Consider the following 19,888-nt stretch of genomic DNA (forward strand, 5'->3'; position numbering starts at 1 on the left):
GAGAAAGAAAGATAAATCTGGAGGTATCATGCTCCCTGATTTCAAACTAAACTACAATGTTATAGTAATAAAAAACTATACAGCACTAGCACAGAAACAGACACATAGATTAATGGGACAGGATTACGATCCTAGAAATAAACCAACTCATATATGGACAGTTAATATATGACAAAGGAGCAAACAACATACAATGAAAAGGATAATCTTGTCAATAAATGGTGTAGAAAAACCTGGACAGCTATGTGCAAAACACTGAAACTAGACCAGAATCTTATACCATACACAAAAATTAACTCAAAATGGAGAAAAGATTTTGCTGTAAGACTGAAAACTATAAAATTCCTAGAAGAAAATATAAGCTGTAACCTCATTGACATCAGTCTTAGAGATGATTTTATGGCTCTGACTCCAAAGGGAAACAAAAGCAAAAATAAACAAATGGGACTACATCAAACTAAAAAACTTCTGTACAAAAAGGAAACTGTCAAAAAAATAAAAAGACAACATGCAGAATGGGAGATGATATTAGCAAATGATATGCCAGATAAATGGTTAATATCCCAAATATATAAAGCACTCATACAACTCAACAACAGCAAAACAAACAACCTGATTAAAAAATGGGCAGAGGATCTGAATAGACATCTTTCCAAAGAAGACAGATGGCCAATAGGCACATGAAAAGATGTTCAACATCACTAATTATCAGGAAAATGCAAATCAAAATTACAATGAGATATTACCCCACATCTGCTGGAATGGCTATTATCAAAAAGACAAGGAATAGCAAATGTTAGGGAGGATGTAGAAAAAAGGGAACTCTTTTGGTGAGATTGTAAACTGGTGCAGCTGCTGTGGAAAACAGTAAGTAGAGTCCTCAAAAAATTAAGAACAGAACTACCATATGACCCATCTACGTCACTTTTGGTTATGTATCTGAAAAAACATGGAAACACTAATCTGAAAAGATGTATGCATCCCTATGTTCATCTCAGAATTATTTACAATAGCCAAGCTATGGAAACAACTTAGGTGTCCATTGATACATGAATGGATAAAGAAGACGTGGTAAACACACACACACACACAAAAACACAAAATGGAATACTACTCAGCCATAAAAAGGGAATGAATTTGTGACAACATTGATGAAACTTGAGGATATTATGCTAAGTGAAATAATTCAGATAGGGAAGGAGAAATATGATTTTACTCATATGCAGAATTAAAAAAAAACAAACAAAATAAAACAAAAACAACAAATTAGTGATTACCAGAAGGGAAGTGGTTGGAGGTGAACAAAACAGGTGGAGGGGGTCACCTGTATGGTGATTAATGGTAATTAGAGTTCTGGTGATGGTCACTCTGTAGTATATACAGAAGTTGAACTATAATGCTATGCATTTTGCAAAAAAAAAAAAAAAAAGGATTATTTTTAATTACAGCATAAAATTCCATCCTATAATATACCTTACCTTAACCAATTCCTTTTTCTTGAAGACTTAGGTTTTCATTTCACTATTTTAAACGATAGTTCAAGGAACATCCTTATACATAAATTTCTGTCTACATGCCTCAGGCCTCATCAAGTGTTACTGAATTTTGTAAAATGGGATTGAATTTAGGACATCTCATTTGGATTTAAGGCTTGCTTGTGTCCCAAATCTGAGGTGACCTTAGATTTGAATGTTCAATTTAGTTAAAGCACGCTGGAAAAAGAAGCACTGATAGAATGATTTTAAAAAATCTCCATTCCTTTGGAAGCCTGTAGGCTCCCGGAAAAGGAATTTGACTGTTCCTGGCCGGCCCAGCATTTAATCCCAACCTGTCACTAGTTTCTATGAAGTGAGGTTTCTATTACTTCCTGGATGGCTCTAGTCTATCAGAGGTCACCATCTCCAATTTAGCCTAGATGTGGATGGGAAAATACCCTGTACAGCCCTAGCATCCCAAGAACATTGGTGTCAAATTCAATTACTGGAGAAGGAGACCTTTTTTTTTTCAAAGGTCTCTGAATCCATTTTAAAAGCTTCTCAGATTCCTAGCCCTTGGACTTTATGGTGAATGTATCTCCCACACAGGCCTTCTGACAGCTTTTTTGTAATTTCACATTGTCAACTGCTTTTGTGGTTGGAGTTTCATTTATTGAAAAGTGTCTCAAATGGAAGTAGAGACAGTTATGTCTTTAACATATGTCTGAGGGTGCCTGAGTGGGGCGAATATTGTAGGCGCATAATTACCCAAGATGGTTTCATTTCATGTAGCTTTCCTCTTTTCAGATTTTCAAATATGTTGATTTTCCAAATGTAAGATATTAATTCTGGATAGCTGTGACCACAGTTTCCATTGAATCCCTTGTGGACCTCTAAGGAATGAAAGTATTCTTGAAGTCTTGTTTTTTTTTTTTTTTTCATTTTATTTTAAAATTCTCTTTTGTGGAAATCCCCTACATTTCTTTTTGTTCAATTTGAAGAGCTTTTTCTTTTCAGTGATTAAGGACTAAGTGAATTCATTTTGAATTGAGGAAATGGCACAGCGTATTTTTTTTCCTCTGTACCTGAGAAATTTGTTTTCACAATTACATTTCAGTAAAACCACCTAACAGTCATGAAAGATTAGCAGTGTTTTCTTTCTCTGCCATACAGCTTTATAATTTGGAGCGCAAATGAATCAAGAAATGTGGCTTTGCAGACTGTTTTGAGTATTATAGAATATTGCTTTAACTATTGGGTCAGTCAGTCCAGGGTAGATAAGCCTGCCATTTAAATGGTTAAGAACTATTTCCAGAGAAGATACACTTCTGTGCTGCTGATTGAGCTTCCTTTTCATCCTTTTAAGTTTAAATTTCATAATTAGAACATGATGAACAATAGAATTCTCACTGCAGAATAAAGACATCTTCTTGGCTTCCTTTTTACTACTGCCTTTGAAACATGGAATAAATGACATATTTTGCAGCCTTGCTAAATCTTCTGTTCCCTCTTATGCTGTTATATTTCTGACCATTTTGATGAGAAAAGGGGAGGCACTCAGATGGTATTACCCTAGACAAACCTTCAAAAGTTCAGACTGCACAGTACTAACTCACAGCAGCCATTAAAGAATTATTTTGGAAGGTAATATGCCAACATATTTAGAATGTTATTCTCTAAGAACAGCTGCCATTTTTGTTTCTCCAAATATTTTTTATCTTATTCTCCTTAAATTTTTTTTTTACAAGCATCATTCATGTTAAAGCCAAATTTTTCTTGTAATTCTCATGAACTGAATCTTCAGTTCAGACCTGTGGGAATTCTATCCATGATGACCAGTCTTGTAGAATGGAAAGTTTCATCTAAGCTATGCAACATCAAGTCAAACTAGAACCCGTATTTGGTGTTGATGAGCTACCATCATAGTAATGCTATATTATCTGGGGAGCCAAATGACTTCCCCAGATAGGGATTAATTGAACATCACATACAGATTGTTTTGTGAACATTCAAATTTTCATTTCTCTGGGACAATGCATAGAGTGTTTGCTGGGTTGTAGCTTAAGCACATTTTAGTGTTTAAAGAAATTGCCAAATTATTTTCCAGGGTAGCTGTACCATTGGTGTTCCCGCCATCAACTATGAGAAACACAGTTTCTCTGCATCTTCACCAGTATGTGATGTTGTCACTGTTTTATCTTCTCTATTTTAATAGGTGTGTAATGATAACAGATCATAGTCCTAATTTGCATTTTCTGTATTGCCTGGTGATGGTGAAATTTTTTCTTGTGTTTATTCACCATTTGTGTATCTTTATTGGTGGAATGTCGCTTGATATGATTTGTCCCTTTTCTAATTGGATTGTTTGTTTTACTATTGTGTTTTAAGAATTTTTATACATTATAGATACCAGTCCTTTGTCACATATAGTGGTTTGCAGACATATTCTTCTAGTTTGCAGCTTGTCATCTCATCTCTTTAAAGGATCTTTCACAGAGCAAAAGTTTTTAATTTTGATAAACTCCAATTTGTTGATTTTTTTTCTTTTATGAATTGTGTCTTTGGTGTCATGTGTAAGTACTCTTAAATAAGCCCTAGTTTCCAAATATTTTATCTTGTGTTTTCTTCTGACAGTTTTACAGTGTTACGTTTAAATTTATGATCAATTTTCAGTTAATTTTTGTATAAGATGTGAGATTTTTTTTTTTTTGTCTTTTTGCCATTTCTTGGGCCACTCCCACGGCATATGGAGGTTCCCAGGCTAGGGGTCTAATTGGAGCTGTAGCCACTGGCCTGCACCAGAGCCACAGCAACGCGGGATGGGATCCGAGCTGTGTCTGCAGCCTACACCACAGCTCACGGCAACGCCGGATCCTTAACCCACTGAGCAAGGCCAGGGATCAAACCTGCAACCTCATGGTTCCCAGTTGGATTTGCCAACCGCTGAGCCACGATGGGAACTCCCATAATTTTTACCTAATGTGCTTTATCTGATCCAGAATACCACACTACAAAACACAAAATACAAATTCCTTTGAGATACACATGGAACATTTAGCAAAATTGACCATATGCTAGGCCATAAAGCAAAATACAGAATATTTTGAAGGATTTAAAGCATATGTTCTCTAATCAGAATGAAATTAAGGTAGAAATCAATAACAAAGACAAAAATTCTTTAATGTGTAGAAATTTAAAAACACATTTCTCAGTAATACTCTTTGTCTTTATGGTTTCTGGGTACAGTGTTCTGTACATTTCAGTTAGCTTAAATTTATTGATTATGTTGTTCAAAATCTGTATTTTTACTTTTTGCTACTAAAAAATTATTGTTATCTTAGGGTTCCCTTAAAATCACACTGAAAAAGTATGTGGGCCAGGGACTATTTTTGAGTGGTAATCCTAGAATTCCAAGAAGGAAATAGAGAAAATGATACAGGAAAGGAAAGAAAAATCCATAAAGGGCATATACTAACCTGGTTACCACCTTGAAAATGAGGATGTAATGCTATTTGGGACTCTCTGAATATAATATGTAGCACATTCTTCAGAATTTTTCCACTCTCACACACAGTAAGGCAAGATAATTTTATCTATCAACTTCCATGCTCCAGGTGTATTTCTCAGTCTAAGCACTGCACCACGTTCATATTGTTAGACGAGTTGAGGGGAAAGTGGCAGAGAATGCAGGATGATACGGATGTAATTCCCTTTTCTCCAGCTCTTGACCTCTCAGGTTCTGGATAATTTGGTATTTCTCTGCTAATTCATATATTTCAATAATTTTAATTTGTATTTTACTTGTTTACTTTGTTGCTTTTGGTGGGATGATTAGTGTGGTACAAGTCAGTCCACCGCAGCCAGAAATAGAAATGTGTATGTCTTCGTTATTGATTTCTAGCTTTTGTTCCCATCGATGTTCTCTATTGCTTTTTCCTATTATTATGCATTGATCTCCATTCTGATCTTTATTATTTCCTTCACTCTTCTTGCTTTGGGTTTAATTTATTCTTCATTTTCTAATTTCTTAACATGGAAGTTTGATCATTGATTTCAGATCTTATTTTACAATGTAAGTATTCAATCCTGTAATATCTGCTTCAACACTGCTTTATCTGCATCTTACATGTTTTAATATTTTTGCTTTGACATTTTCATTCAAGCCCAGATACTTTCTATTTCACTTATAACTTCTACTTTGACCTGTAAATTATTTTCGAAAAAAAGTGTGATATTAAATTGCCAAATATGTGGGCACTTTCCAGCTGTCTGTTATTGATTTCAAGTTTAATTGTTATCGACAGCAAAGATATTTTGGGTGGTTTCTATTCTTTTAAATATGTGAAGGTTTTTATGTATATATATAATCCAGAATATGATCCATCTCAGTGATGCCATGTTCACTTATCACTTTATTATCTTTGTCTATTCTTTATCAAAATTATTTTGTTCTATGTGAAATGAGCTGAAGAGCTTGACCTGTCTATTCTTCAGAAAGTTTTGCTTTACAGAAGGCATATATATTTTCTTAAACATTTGGTAAATCTTTCCATTTAAAATGGCTTCTCTGTATGATACTATTATTTTAAATTTCTGACAGTGATTATTTGTCACATCCATTTTATTCCTTCTTGATCAGTCTTACCAACAGTTTATTAATTTTATGAGACTTTTCAAAAAATTTTTCTTTTTGCTGATCCTCTAGATAAATTATTTTTTCTATTTTATTATTAATTTTTTTATTTCCTCCTTCAGGTTTCTTTTGGGTTTATTCAATGGTTCATTTTCTAACTTCTTAATTTGAATACTTAGCTCATTGCATTTCTATACTGTTTCCTTTCTTAATACATAAAACTAGTACTTCCCACCATGTACGGTTTTAGCTGCATCCTATAAATTTTAATATGAAATTATCATATGAGTTTTGTTACTTTTTGTTGTTCTGTTTCAGATATTCTATAATCTCTGCATTATGATTTTCCCAGAAACTGATGAATAATTTAATGGTAATTTTAAAATTCAAAATGCATAGTGTTTGATTTCTAATTTTAATAAGCACTGGTCTACATGAGACTAAATCTTTGTAAATATAAGGAATGTATAAATGTAAGTGTTTTAGTGAATGAATGCGAAGAAAAAAAAATCTGGAAGTTCATATACCAGGAAGTTGATAGTAGGTATCCCTAAGTTCTGGAATTTAAAAAGGCTTCTTCTGTTTTCTTTGCATTCTTCTGTATCTTCTTAACTTGAAATGTGAATATGTATTTTTTTAATTAGAAAAATGGAGCTGTTTATAATTTATTGGGGATAAAAACGAGCTCAGATGAATATAAACTACCTGTGCAAGGAACTCATTTCTAACCCTCTGCAGATTTTAGAGTTCAGAATCTGTTCATTGACATACCAAGAACAAACAAAAATTTTAAAATCCCATTAATTCCCTTGGCATGGATTTCAAGGCAAATAGGTGATTAGCTATTATACATTTTCTGTTTATTTTTGAAGAGACCAATTCATTCTATAATTTTGGTAACCACAGAATTCCCTTTCTTTCATTTGAGTTCATTTTTTAAACTTTGATTTATTTTATTCAGTATTTCAACATGTTTGCAGCTGAGGGACAGAGGTTGAGTCTATAATGTCAAATTATAAAATCTAGAGGTTTATGTTTTGTTTGTTTGCTTGTTTGACTGTTAATATATCAGAATCCTGTGCTGGAGGACAGAAATCAGGTTTTATTATTTATCTCTATATTTCTAGACACAGAACCTAGCCTATTATAGAAAACCCGAAAAATGTTTCATTAATGGGTGAATTTTGAAATAGGTCAAAAGATACAAACTTCTAATTATAAGATAAATAAGTACTGAGGCTATACTTTTGACTACAGTTGACACTGCTACATGGTATATTTGAAAGTTGTTAAGAGTGTTAGATACCCAAAGTTCTCATTACAAGGAACATTTTTTTTTCTTTTTTGTAACCATGTGAGGTGAGGGATGGTAACCAAGCTTATTGTGGTAAATATTTTGCAACGTATGTAGGTCAAGGTATTCTCAGTACACCTTAAAACTTATACAGGGCTGCTGTGTGTCAATTACATCTCAGTAAAACTCAAAGAGAAAAACAGAAAAATGATATTTACAGAAATACTGTCTTTAATTAGTTCCTCCTTGAACTGAAATTCCATGTGAATAAAGACTTCATTTTGGACCCAGTTACATCCTCGGCACGTTGCTGGGCACATGGCAGTGCCTCACTGAATATTTGTTGGATAAATGAATGCATGGCTGCTTGATTGTGATCTAGTTGAGCATTGTTAAATCAGATGAATTTCCACCCTTCCCTTTAGTTGCAGGGAGATCACAGGTAAAGAAAACTCAGGTAAATCAGTACTTTGCTTTCTAATTGTCCCTGTGATCTCTAAGTCAGCCTCATGGCAGACTGCTCTTCTCTTTTCCTATTCTCACCCCTCTTGCAATGCTTTTTTTCACTCCTCCCAAATCAACAAGGAGGACGAATTCCTTCAGCCTGGGCTCAATGGACCAAGACCAGCAGGGAGGGTTTGATACTCTCTTTTTGATGTTTTACTTTGGAAATAAATAGAAATCATTCACGTCTGTTCCTCTCACTTCCCTCCAGTTCCCTGCAGTACTGAATGTCCTGGGACTCTGAACTGTAACTCAGCAAGGGGGCCATGCAGCCAGTCTGGCTCTTGATATTCCCAGTTTAACTTCAGTTTACACTTTCAGGGGCCCTTGAACTTCTTGTTTTCCAAGCTCTGCTTTCGTCCCACTTCTGAGCAAAATGTTATGAATCGATAAAAGCCCCTTGAATTTTCCCTGTATTAAGAATTCCTTACTCTTTGAATTTGGCAGTGTGCTGACAAAGAAGATTTTTGTGTTTGAGTAGCATTTGCTCCAGGCAGATTGGTACCCTGTGTATATGACCTCTGTTACACTGTAGTTGATTGACACATGAGTAGGATGAAGAAGTCCTGTGCTTTTTAGTGGTCCTTGTATTTGCTGAATGTAATCATATAGGTTTTTTTTGGTTCTGACTTTCAAATACGGTATTTCCCATTTTGTGAACTTTCATTCTGACTAATGATTTCCTCTAATATCTTTTTATCTCCCCATTATACAGCTCTATGAATGTGCACACACTGAAAACTGATTCTCAAGTCCTCAAGACCACACCCAAGAGGTTCATGTTGTTTTGGTGAGTAAATTTCCTTGGAAGGGGTACACAAGAGAGACCTGGCTGACATTAAACTCCATAGTGCATTAAAAATGTGTTTTGATGTACTTTTAACATATATTCATCTGAGTTCTTTTTCCTGGAGATTAACATTTGCATTTTGGTATATATTCTTCCAGATTATTTTTCTTAGCATTCACTCATTCAAACACAATATGTACATATATATTTATATCTAGAGTTTTTATGTTTGTAAAAATGCATTCGTAATATGCATAGGTTTTTAACCTGATTTTGCCACTGAGACCTTTCATTTAACAATCACTGGGTCTTTTGATAAGCAATTATTCTGCTGTCTAATATCAAAACACCTTTTCCTTCCAAGGCTTTTCTGTGTTTATTATATACTATATTGTAACACCTTTTTACTAAGGGAATGCAAGGCACAGTTTATAAATCTTTAAGTGAAAACCTCCAAAAGGAGTAATGGAAATACGGAGCCCAGTGAGAAAGAAAGCAAGAGTGTAAAAATCAAAAAGGAGGAAGCGACTGTCTGTAGCTTTGGAAATGGGGGTGAGTCGTGTCGTGTTTTGAGAGTTGTAAGATCCCAGTTCTTTGGGTGCTCTTTACACAACGTTAGCTGATTTAACTGTATTGATGTTACCTCATGATGCAGTGACCTGCTCTCACAGAAATTCCCCCAGTGACTACCCACCTATGCAATGGCTTGAGTCAGACCCCTCTGCCTCGGTACCCTCTTACTTCTTCCCATGATGCTAAGGGACAGTGTTTCAATGCTATTCACGTGACTTTCTTCCACCATTTTCTGTCTTAGTTGGTTCTGGCTGCTTCAACAAAATGTCATTGATTGGGTGGCTTAAAGAACAGAAGTTTATTTCTCACAGTTCTGAGTACAGGGTGCTGGCAGGGTTGGGTTTGGTGAGGGTCCTCTTCCTGGTGTGCAGAAGGCCACCGACTTGCTGCGTCCTCACGTGGCAGAAAGAGAAAGGAAGCCTCTCCTTGTCCTGTGAGGGTACTAGTCCCAGCATGGGAACTCCCCCCTCATGACCTCATCTAAACCCAGTTACCTCTGGAGGCCCCGCCTCCAAACACTTCCACATTGGGTATCAGAGCTTCAACAATTCATTTAGGACAGGGGCACGGACATTCAGCCCATAGCATTTTCTTAACACTTAAAGGTCAGAACTCCATGATAACCTATGAATCTTAATGCAAACCAATGATCTGGTGAAGGAAACTCATCAGTGCAAGTCAGTTGCCTCATTAGAAATAAAATGGAAGGTTAGCAATGAAGGCATTTTGCATGTAGGCTTGATGCTGAGAAATAAAGCCAAGGAAGCAAATTGCAACAGCATCTCTTAGCTGTTAGCAGGTCCTGAACACAACAAACTCTTTTAAAAAGATAATAAGGAGGCTGGGCAGGTAGTGATGGTATGACCACAAAAACGGATTGGACAGAGAAAAGACTCAGTATTCAGCAAGAAGAGACGGGTGGGGTGGGAAGTGTCATACTCCTGTAACACGAGGATACAATAGCAGAATCCAGAATCTTTGTTGCCCAGCAGCAAGTAAAAAGAGATCTACCTCTGTTCTCTTCGTTGGGGATGGTGCCTTCCACATTTTAAACAAAAGAACAGCTCTGGAAAGCCTAGGATGCCCCAGAATAGCAATATAAACTCTCAAAGGAGTAAAACTCTCTTAATTGACACACCCAAAGATGACTCACCCAATTAACCAATGCTCTTAATTCTTTCTTTAAAACATAGTGACTGATGCCCCCACCTAGAGAATGGCATAGGCTGCTTTTAATATGCCCACCCATGTCTGGTCCCTCCAGATCTAAGAGTCAGCTGGGTTTATGCTAGTTGATTTTGTTATTATAATAATATACCTTAATTCAATATTATGTGATGCTAATGAAATATAACAGAGGGAAGTGTGGCTATGCCTATGAAAGGAAAGTTAAGAATTCAATAGGAATTTTAAAAAATTATTAAAACTTTGCAGCTGTGGTAGGTAGGAATAAGAGGATTGTAACATATAGGGAAAATTGTGAGAGATCAACCCTCGTTCCCCAAGGGTTCTTGCATTCTGTCACCTTTAAAGAAACTGAAATCAGAAGTCATAGACATTGCATTGAGTGTGAATCATACAAAAACTAAATGGTAAAATGATGTGGAGCTCTAATCACTCACTGGTCACCCATTTTGAAAGCAAGGATTGACTGTTGACCAATCAAAGGATTGGTGAGTAAATGTTTCTAGTTAAAACAAAATAGTAAAATATATATGTGTGTGTGTGTGTGTGTATGTATATATTTATTTCACAAGTATATTTTCACATGTATTTTATATATACTATTATTTTCACATATATGATAATTTTAAAACTATTTTCTGCTTTAATGAGCTGCTTTGATTAAATGACTATGGTATTCTACAGTATTTCATTAAATTTCCTGCGTGAGTCACCTGTGAGACAGGTAGGATTTTTAGATCCGTCCCCATAATACCATTTCCGTTCCTAAAGCTAAATACTTAGGTTGGTGCAGAAAGGGATGGTGAACCTTTAATTTTTATTACTTTATTATTTTATAATTTAAAAATTTTTATTGTTTTATACAAATAGGCCTCCCCACACTTGTAAGAGCCAAATTTCAACATTAAAAAAAATGCCTCTAGATACTCATGTCGCAACAGAAGAAAGGGTGGGGGAAAAAACTGTAACTGCAATGTATACATCTAAGGATAACCTGACCCCCTTGCTGTACAGTGGGAAAATTAAAAAAAAAAAAAATGCCACGTTAATATGGTGCTCTCACAACACACACACACTCACAGAAGAAGACCATTTCAGAAATGAAGACAGAGTTATGCCGAACAAAATAAAATAGTTATAGTTTGAAGTATAGTTGGGAACATAAAGATTAGAACAGAGACAATAGGAAAAAAATAAATTTAAAAAAATGGATGTGGACAAAATGATATAGAGGAGAGGCAAAGGAAATCTAACATTTCTATAATTGAAATTCCCAAAGAAGAAAACACAGTGAAACAAAGAACACATTTTGAGACTATAATTCATGACACTTTTCTGGAAATGAAACAGATGTAAACGTGTATACTGAAAGTGAAAATTGACCCCAAACTGTTAACACTGACTCATAATTGATTACAGTATTTGACTGTGAAGATAAAGCGAGGGAAAGGGAAAGGACATCCAGGTAAAGGAAAACCCTTTTAAGGAAGAGAAAATCAGGTTGGCACCAAGCTTCTCAATGGCAGTGTCCCACAGCAGAAGCCATCAAACAATTTACACAGCGTCTGAAGGGGAAAAGTGTGAGCTGACTATTTTCTATGCAGGCAAGTTCCTCACAGTTATACAGACCAACAGTTTTGAACATATCTTGCTGGGGAAGGTACTAGAGAATAAACTTTGGCCAACCAAGGGGAGATTGGCAGGGGTGTGGGGTGGTTTAGGAAAAGGACTAGTGGTGAATATTAAATATACTTAACTTTGAAATTCAGACCAAAGGAAAGTTACAGATAATTGTAACAAAATAACATGTACATTTTATAGTTCTGCAAATGCAGAAATAAATGTACCAACAAAAAGGGAAGAATGGAATAAAAAGGTGGAAAGTTGTGTAAGATCATCGCTTGCTTCATGGGTAATAGCTGGGAGTCAGATATTATCCTCTAAAGCTCCCAAATCAGGTGGTAAATGTTTTAGCTTATTGTATAGTTCAAGGCAGATATAAAAGGCATTAATTGTATTGCTTAAAATAAGGTGGTGAAGGAGGAGGAACTTACAAACTAATTGTTGCTTATAATAGGAAACGAAGACGTAATCTTTAAAGCAAAGAAGGAATTAAGAACATTATATAAAAGTTTAACATAAAAGTAATTCCAAGGACAAAACAAATAACTTTATAAATATTAGAAAAATAACTGGCAATAGCAAACGTAAACGAGCAAAGAGATCACATTGTGAAAATTATACATACATGTTCATGTATATATACACATGTATAAACATAATATGAATTGATATTACAGACTGAGAATACACATATCTGTTATATGAGTAAATAAAAATAGACAACTCACTGGTTAAAAAAGTTCAAACTGTGGAGTTCCGTCGTGGCGCAGTGGTTAATGAATCTGACTAGGAACCATGAGGTTGCAGGTTCGATCCCTGGCCTTGCTCAGTGGATTAAGGATCTGGCATTGCCGTGAGCTGTGGTGTAGGTTGCAGACTCAGCTCCGATCCCGAGTTGCTGTGGCTGTGGTGTAGGCTGGCAGCTACAGCTCTGATTCAACCCCTCGCCTGGGAACCTCCATATGCCATGGGAGCGGCCTGAGAAATGGCAAAAAGACAAAAAAAAAAGGTTCAAATTGGGTTACAAAGCACACACAACTCTATTCTACATACAAGAGAGAAAACTAAAAGCAATTAAGTTAAATAAGGGAGTTCCTGTTGTAGCTCAGCAGGTTAAGAATCCAACTAGTATCCATGAAGATGCAGGTTTGATCCCTGGCCTTGCTCAGTGGGTTAAGGATCTCACATGGGTGTGGCTGTGGTGTAGGTTGGCACCTGCAGCTCCAGTTTCACCCTTAGCCTGGGAACTTCCATAGGGCTGCAGGTGAGACCCTAAAAAGCAAAAAAAAAAAAAAAAAAAAAAAAAGGAAAGAAAGAAAAGTTAAATAAAAGGACAAATAAAGTCATGCCAGGAAAATGTCAACAGAAGTGGAAATAAAGGTCATAATCTTAGTTTCAGACAAGGTAGAATTCAGGCCGAAGAACATTAATAATGACAGAAAGGAAACCTTATAATGCTCAAGGCTACAATTTCCACAAGATGCAATAATTAAAAATATTTACATGGCAAATGAAGTGGAAACTTCCATGAAACAGAAACCACAGCCGATATAAGAAATTCTACTAATAACTGGAAGCTCCGACTGACCTCTCTCAGTACGTGATCTTATTTAACTGGGGGGAGAGGCAACAATAAAAAGACCTAAACAACACAGTAAGTTAACGCTTCTGTATAGATTTCAACTGCACAAACCTCCCCCTACCTTTTAAGTGCTTATGCATCCCTCACCAAAAATTGATCACATGCCAGTGAATCCACAAAGACAATCTCAATATATTCTAATGAAATAGAAATATAGAAATAGCACAGCAAAATTGTCTGGTAGCAATACAATGAATCTACAGTTTGATTCAGAGCAAGGCCCCTTCACTCCACAAGCAAAACAAAACTGTTAAACAATCCTCTGGTCAAAGAGGGAGTATAAACCAAAAATGCAGCATTTCATAATGATGAAACACACATCAGAATTTTGGAATATCAGTCATTTTGCTAAGAAAAAAAGTTGTGACAGAAAATGCTTAGGTCAACACAAGATGAAACAAAGTAAGTTGCATGACTCAAAAAGCTGGAGAAGCCCTGAGTTCCCGTCATGACTCTGTGGTTAATGAGCCCGATTCATGTCCATGGGGACATGGGTTCCATCCCTGGCCTTGCCCAGTGGGTCAGGGATCCGGCATTGCCGTGAGCTGTAGTGTAGGTCTTGGACACGGCTCGGATCCTGCGTTGCTGTGGCTGTGGTGTAGGCCGACCCCTTGCCTGGGAACCTCCATATGCCACGGGTGCGGCTCTAAAAAGACAAAAAAAATGTTGGAGAAGAGAAGCAAAGGGAGGTAATGACAAAGGTAGAAACATACATAAGGGTTGATAATAAAGGAAATAGAACATGTTCCTCTTTGCTTCAATATTTGTAATAAAAAAAAAAAAGGTCAGAAACAGCACAAGCCCAGAAAACAAAGAGGATGGCTGACCACGTTCACACAGGGTGACGCCGAGGCCTAAGACGTGAATGAGGAAGATCTCTAGGTACGAATGCAGAACAATTTTGTTAACTGAAAAAGGCGGGGTGAAGGATGGTGTGAAATGAAAGAAAAGAATATCAAAGCACAGTTTCCTTTTCTGGCTTTTGCATAAAAGAAGCCTTGGAGGGACCTAGGAGGAACCCACCCAGATGATTTCTCCTCAGGGTGACAGCGACAGGACAGGGCGAACGAGGACAGGGGTTGGCAAGAGATGTCTCACTCAATACAGTTTTTTTTTTTCTTTTTAGGGCCACACCTGCGGCATATGGAACATCCCAGCCACAAGCCTACACCACAGCTACAGCAATGCTGGATCTGAGCTCCGTGCACCGCAGCTTGCAGCAAGCCTGGGTCCTTAACCCACTGAGCGAGGCCAGGGAGCGAACCCACATTCTCATGGATCCTATGAGTTAAGTTTGTAACCTGCTGAGCCACAGTGGGAACTCCCTCACTCAGTACATTTTACTTGAGGGACCATTTTAATATAGTTTAAAAAAAAGAAAAGCAGTTAAAGGAAAAAAAAAAAAAAAAAAAAAAAGGAGGGCAAAACACAGGCTGATAAGAGAAATAATTTCCTAAGTCTCTGGGCTGAGAAATAGAGAAAAGCTGTGAGGAGGCTGAGTGACAGCCTTGCCATCCTTAACCCCTTGGTGGGTGGTCACAGATGGGAGAGACACAGGTCAGATGGAAGAGTCCAAAATGTTCTCTTGACAAGCGGAGCTGCGTCTGTCAGCAGCGGGGTGGGGTCTCCACTGCTCCGTGGAGGTAGCCGCGCTCTGCTGGGACCACAGGCTCCCGTCTTCCTCACCTGCTCCACCCTCTCAGGTCTGAGAAAGGGAGGCAGGCAGTGATGCTCCAGGCCTTTCCTCCTTCCTCTGGGCGGGACAGCCCATCAGCTTCCCAGTGGGGATTGAGAGATGGGGGCCCGGCGTTTGCTTAACTTTTCCTGATTTGAAACGGCTTAAAGTTCGTGCACGTGCGATCCATGAATGAATATACTGTATATTTAAACAAGTTCACCCACAGACGTAGGCACACCCAAAGAAGAAATTTTAATCACAGACTGGCAGTTTGTCTTTTTTTAGAAATCAGAATCTGTTTTCCTCACATAGTAGGAACACAAAATATCAAGGAACTCAGAAAGCTCCCGAATTTTTTTACACTCACAATTTTAAGAAGAGTCTTAACAGATTTAGTCCAAATTTAGTGTTAAAAAAAAAATAAGAGAAAAAGCCTGCTCTGGTACTGCAACTATAAATGCCAAGTTTCAATCCAGAGCAAATTTTTACAGCTGAGCTGGCAGGTCTTTAAAGAGGTCTTGTCAAAACAGAAACCATCAAGAACCCAAAGAAAGAAAAATCTTACCTGCCTTACGACTGCTCCTTTCCCCGGATGTGGAAATGAAGGCTTGTAGCAATATTGCACCGTCAGAAGGGAGACCTGGGGCAGAGGAGATGTCTCGTTACCTGTTCCTTTTTTTCCTTCCTTCCCTCCAGGAAAAGAGTATTTAGTATGACTAGGAATGGACATAGTCATTCTATTAACAGCACATACCCAGTGAAGGTTTTGTTGGAGTGATGATTCCTATGAGTCAGAAAAAAACCACATTTATCCCGTAGAAGCTCTGCTTCAAACTATCTGAATCATAGGGATCTTTGCTTGGAATCTTGCTGTGGAGACGCTGGCGGGGGAGAATCATGAATGTCTGTGGGGGAGGGGTGCTGTGGAAGAGAGACTGCAGGTGAAAAGGGAGCTCACGGGTGCCTGCCCTGGGGAGACTCACTTCGAATGATACACAGGTTTGTGTAGACCCTGCCTGTTTGATGACTGACTTCCAGAACAGCCTGCCCTCTGGAAATGGCCTGAATTTGTACTGACCAAAGGCCTAATCCTCATGACCTCACTTCCTTCGATTTCACTCCCGTGTCTCTGGACTTGTAACAACTGTTTCTTGAGAGAAAGAACAGTCTCATCAAAGGGTTTGTGTCTTCGGTGTTGAAAGCAAAGTGACTCCACAAGTTTTGATAAATATTTGTTTGGGGGGGAGCACATCTTGCCATTAAAATTCCTCTTAATTGTTTTCTAGATGAAAGCATAATGCAATAAAATCAAACTTCCTAGCAGTGTCTCCCAGTTTCCCTTGAAGCCCCGTCCCACAGACAAACAAAACAAATAGAAAACAATGGTAATATAAATGCATTTTAGTTAGAGAGTCAGAGGGTGGGAGCAGAGTTCCCAGATGCCCAACCGCCTCTGACTCCTTAAAATAAACATCTCTCTCTCTCCCTCCTCTCTCTCTCTTCCTCTCTCTCTCTCTTCCTCTCTGTCTCTCTCTGTCTCTCCCTCTCCTCCCAACCCCCTTTCTTCCTCCCTCTCTCTTTACAGGAAACAGCAGAGCTCTGGTCTCCCCATTTTACTTTGGTATTGAGTCCCCTGGGAAAAGAATTTCCCTCCTCATTCCCTGTGCTCTGCTTCCCCTTCCCTGCACCCCTGCCCCCTTGAGGCCTGTGGCTTCTTTGTCCTCCAGGCTGGACTTGTCAGTTTGCTGGAGGCCTAGGCGCCTCCAGCCTGCAGAATACTGCCCATATAAAACTAAGGGAGGAATCTCCTCTTCCTGTCTCCTCTTGCTAAATGCCTGGTGTTGAATATCTGATTTTGCTCTATTTGTCACCTCCCCAGCATTCCTGGGGAAACGTCACCTGTGTAATGAGAGTAGGCCTTCCTATCTGTGTTTTTTTTTTCCCTGCTGATACATCCCCTCTCAATTTAGCTCTGTTTGCCTTTCCTGTTTCCCTGGAGCCTTTGGGTGGACATGGATTATCAAAACTCTAACCTTCTTCATGCACTTAAAAAGAGAAAAAAATGTAGTAGCTACAAACAAACCAGAGAGACCTGGGAATTAAAAACAAATCGACTGACAAGTGGCAGTTCTGCTGGGATATTAAAAAAAAGAGGTGAAAAAAATATGGTTCAGTCTCTTAATTCAACAAGCCCACAGTTGATGTTATATTGAAAGCCACTGTGCTCTGACTGTAACAGCAGTGTAGACCAAATTGAGTTATTATTATTCCCTTCTTGTTGAGTTTTTCTTATTGAAGCTCTCTGCTCTCTGGTGGTAAAACAGTAGCTACAAATAACATCCTTTCCTCCTTCGTAAGGTGGTAGCATTCATTATGAGATGATTTTTTTTTTCTCTAAATAAACTTTAGCACCTTCATCCTCCAGGAGCAAATGTTAGCATAGCTGAGATGTGGAAACTTCTGAGGGAAAGTTCTAAAATTTTTTGCCTTTGGAATATGTTCATTATAAGGCCAAACATAGTGCCAGCCCAGTCTCTATGTACCACTTTTTTTTTGTTTGTTTTGTTTTATTTTGTTGCTTTTAAGCACCACACTTGTAGCATGTGGAAGTTCCCAGGCTAGGGGTCAAATCAGAGCTGCAGCTGCCCGCCTATATCACAGCCACAGCCACACCGGATCTGAGCTGCATCTGTGACCTACAAGGTAGCTTCTGGCAAGCTGGGATCCTTAACCCACTGAGGAAGGCCAAGGATTGAACCTGCAACCTCATGGGTACTAGTTGGCTTCATAACCTGCTGAGCTGCAATAGGAACTCCACCGTTTGCTTTTAATTTTCTTTTGAACACAGGTTATGGCAAAAATTTATGTCCTATAGTGATTCGTATATAAGACACAATGATATCCTTTCACTTTTGTTTGCCCCTCCCAAATCTACTATTTACAGTTTTACCACAGAGATCTTTTAAATCACAAATCTGGCTACTATTCTTCCCCTGTTTATAACCTTCAAAGGCTCCTCATCATCTGTAGCAGGCATGGCCAGGAGATTTCATCTTGCCTTCTGATAGAGTGAAAAGGACTCCCTAGGGTCTCAGGCCAAGAAAGATTCGGAGGCTGCATCTGGGTTCTGTGGGAATGCTGTAATCAATTAGCCATGCCTGCCGTGGATCTGGAAAGAGGAGCAGGAGTGGATATGTCATGCTCAGTGTACACAGTCGGACCTTCGTCTTGGCATCTGTGTCTCAGTATATATTCTCCTGTTAAGCAGTACAGAAATTCTTGCAGTTTCCTAAACTGACAACATTTGTTTCCAGGCTTTTGCATTTACTGTCTCTCTACTTGGATCATCCTTTTCCCAACTTCTTCCCTCAGGTTAGTTTTATTTGAATTTCAAGAGAAACCCTTCCTAGAGAAACCCTTTTTCTGCACTCTTTGCAGACCAGGCACTAAGCCTATGTGCTGCTGTTGCAAACTAGTTTTTTGCATCTACCGTAATACTTAACCCCCTGTTTTATAATTACCTAGGCAGGTGTCTGCTACTTTCATGAGAGTGTAAAGCCTCTGAGGGCAGAAGTATTTAATTTTCTCATTTATCTAGCATAGGGCTTGAGCTTTTAACTGACAAACAATAATTGTTTATTGGAAATAATATGGATGAATGGCATATTTCCTATGTGTGTGAAAAATAAAACAAAGCTTTCTAGTCTTTGCACTTTATAAGAGCCATGCAAAGAAATTAAAAAAAAATGTTCTGAAAAATAACAAACAGTAACTGTTGGATAATTTTAGTAATTTTTTCTCATTTGTTACCATGCATTTATTTAATATACTCATTTAGGGTTAAATTCAATGTTGTTTTTTGCAACATTCCTGGACGTTTTTGGTGAAAACCAGCTTTCTACTGCCTGTTTTACTCTTCCTTCAAATAACTTTCGAATATATCTTAGTCAGCTCTGCCTGCTGTAACAAAATGCTGTAGACTGAATAGCTTAAACAATAGATGCTTATTTTTCATAGTCTGGAGGCCGACAAGTCCAAGGTCAAGGTGCAGGCAGATTAAGATTCAGATCCTGATGGGAACTCACTTCTTGGCTTGAAAATGGCCCTCTTCTTCCTGTGTCCCTACATGATGGAGACAAGGAGAAAGAGAGAGAGAGAGAGAGAGAGAGGGAGGGAGGAAGGGAGGGAGAGCTCCTGTCTCTTCTTTTAAGGGCACCGATTCCATCATGAGGGCTCCATTCTCATGACCTGTCTACCTCCCAAAGACCCCATCTCCAAATCCCATCCCATTGGAGGCTTGGGCTTCGACATACGAATTTTGAGGGAACGTATATATATATATGCATGCATATCTTTTGTTTGTTTACCACATGCACTTATATATGTAAGTGGAATAAAGCCTGAATTCCCAGAGTTCTTTACCATATTTATTCACTCATCAAATATTTGTTGGTCACCTACTATGTTCGATGTGCTGGGAATAGAGTAGTG

The 19,888-nt window shown here is 38.0% G+C and overlaps 1 long non-coding RNA gene across 8 annotated transcripts in view; it reads left to right on the forward strand.

Annotated features, from left to right (window-relative positions):
• LOC102161179 (uncharacterized) overlaps window positions 1-19,888 on the forward strand; it is a 708,589-nt gene that overhangs the window by 444,541 nt on the left and 244,160 nt on the right. For all 8 annotated transcript variants that reach the window (XR_014844208.1, XR_014844205.1, XR_014844201.1 and 5 more), the window contains one exon: window positions 8,622-8,696. This is a non-coding gene — a long non-coding RNA (uncharacterized LOC102161179). The remainder of the gene's footprint in view (window positions 1-8,621; window positions 8,697-19,888) is intronic.

Source organism: Sus scrofa, chromosome 1 (genome assembly GCF_054392235.1).
Source record: "Sus scrofa isolate SSC_HxYL_T2T_F1_AM1 chromosome 1, Sscrofa_HxYL_maternal_Yorkshire_Landrace_v2.0, whole genome shotgun sequence".
Lineage (NCBI taxonomy): Eukaryota > Metazoa > Chordata > Mammalia > Artiodactyla > Suidae > Sus > Sus scrofa.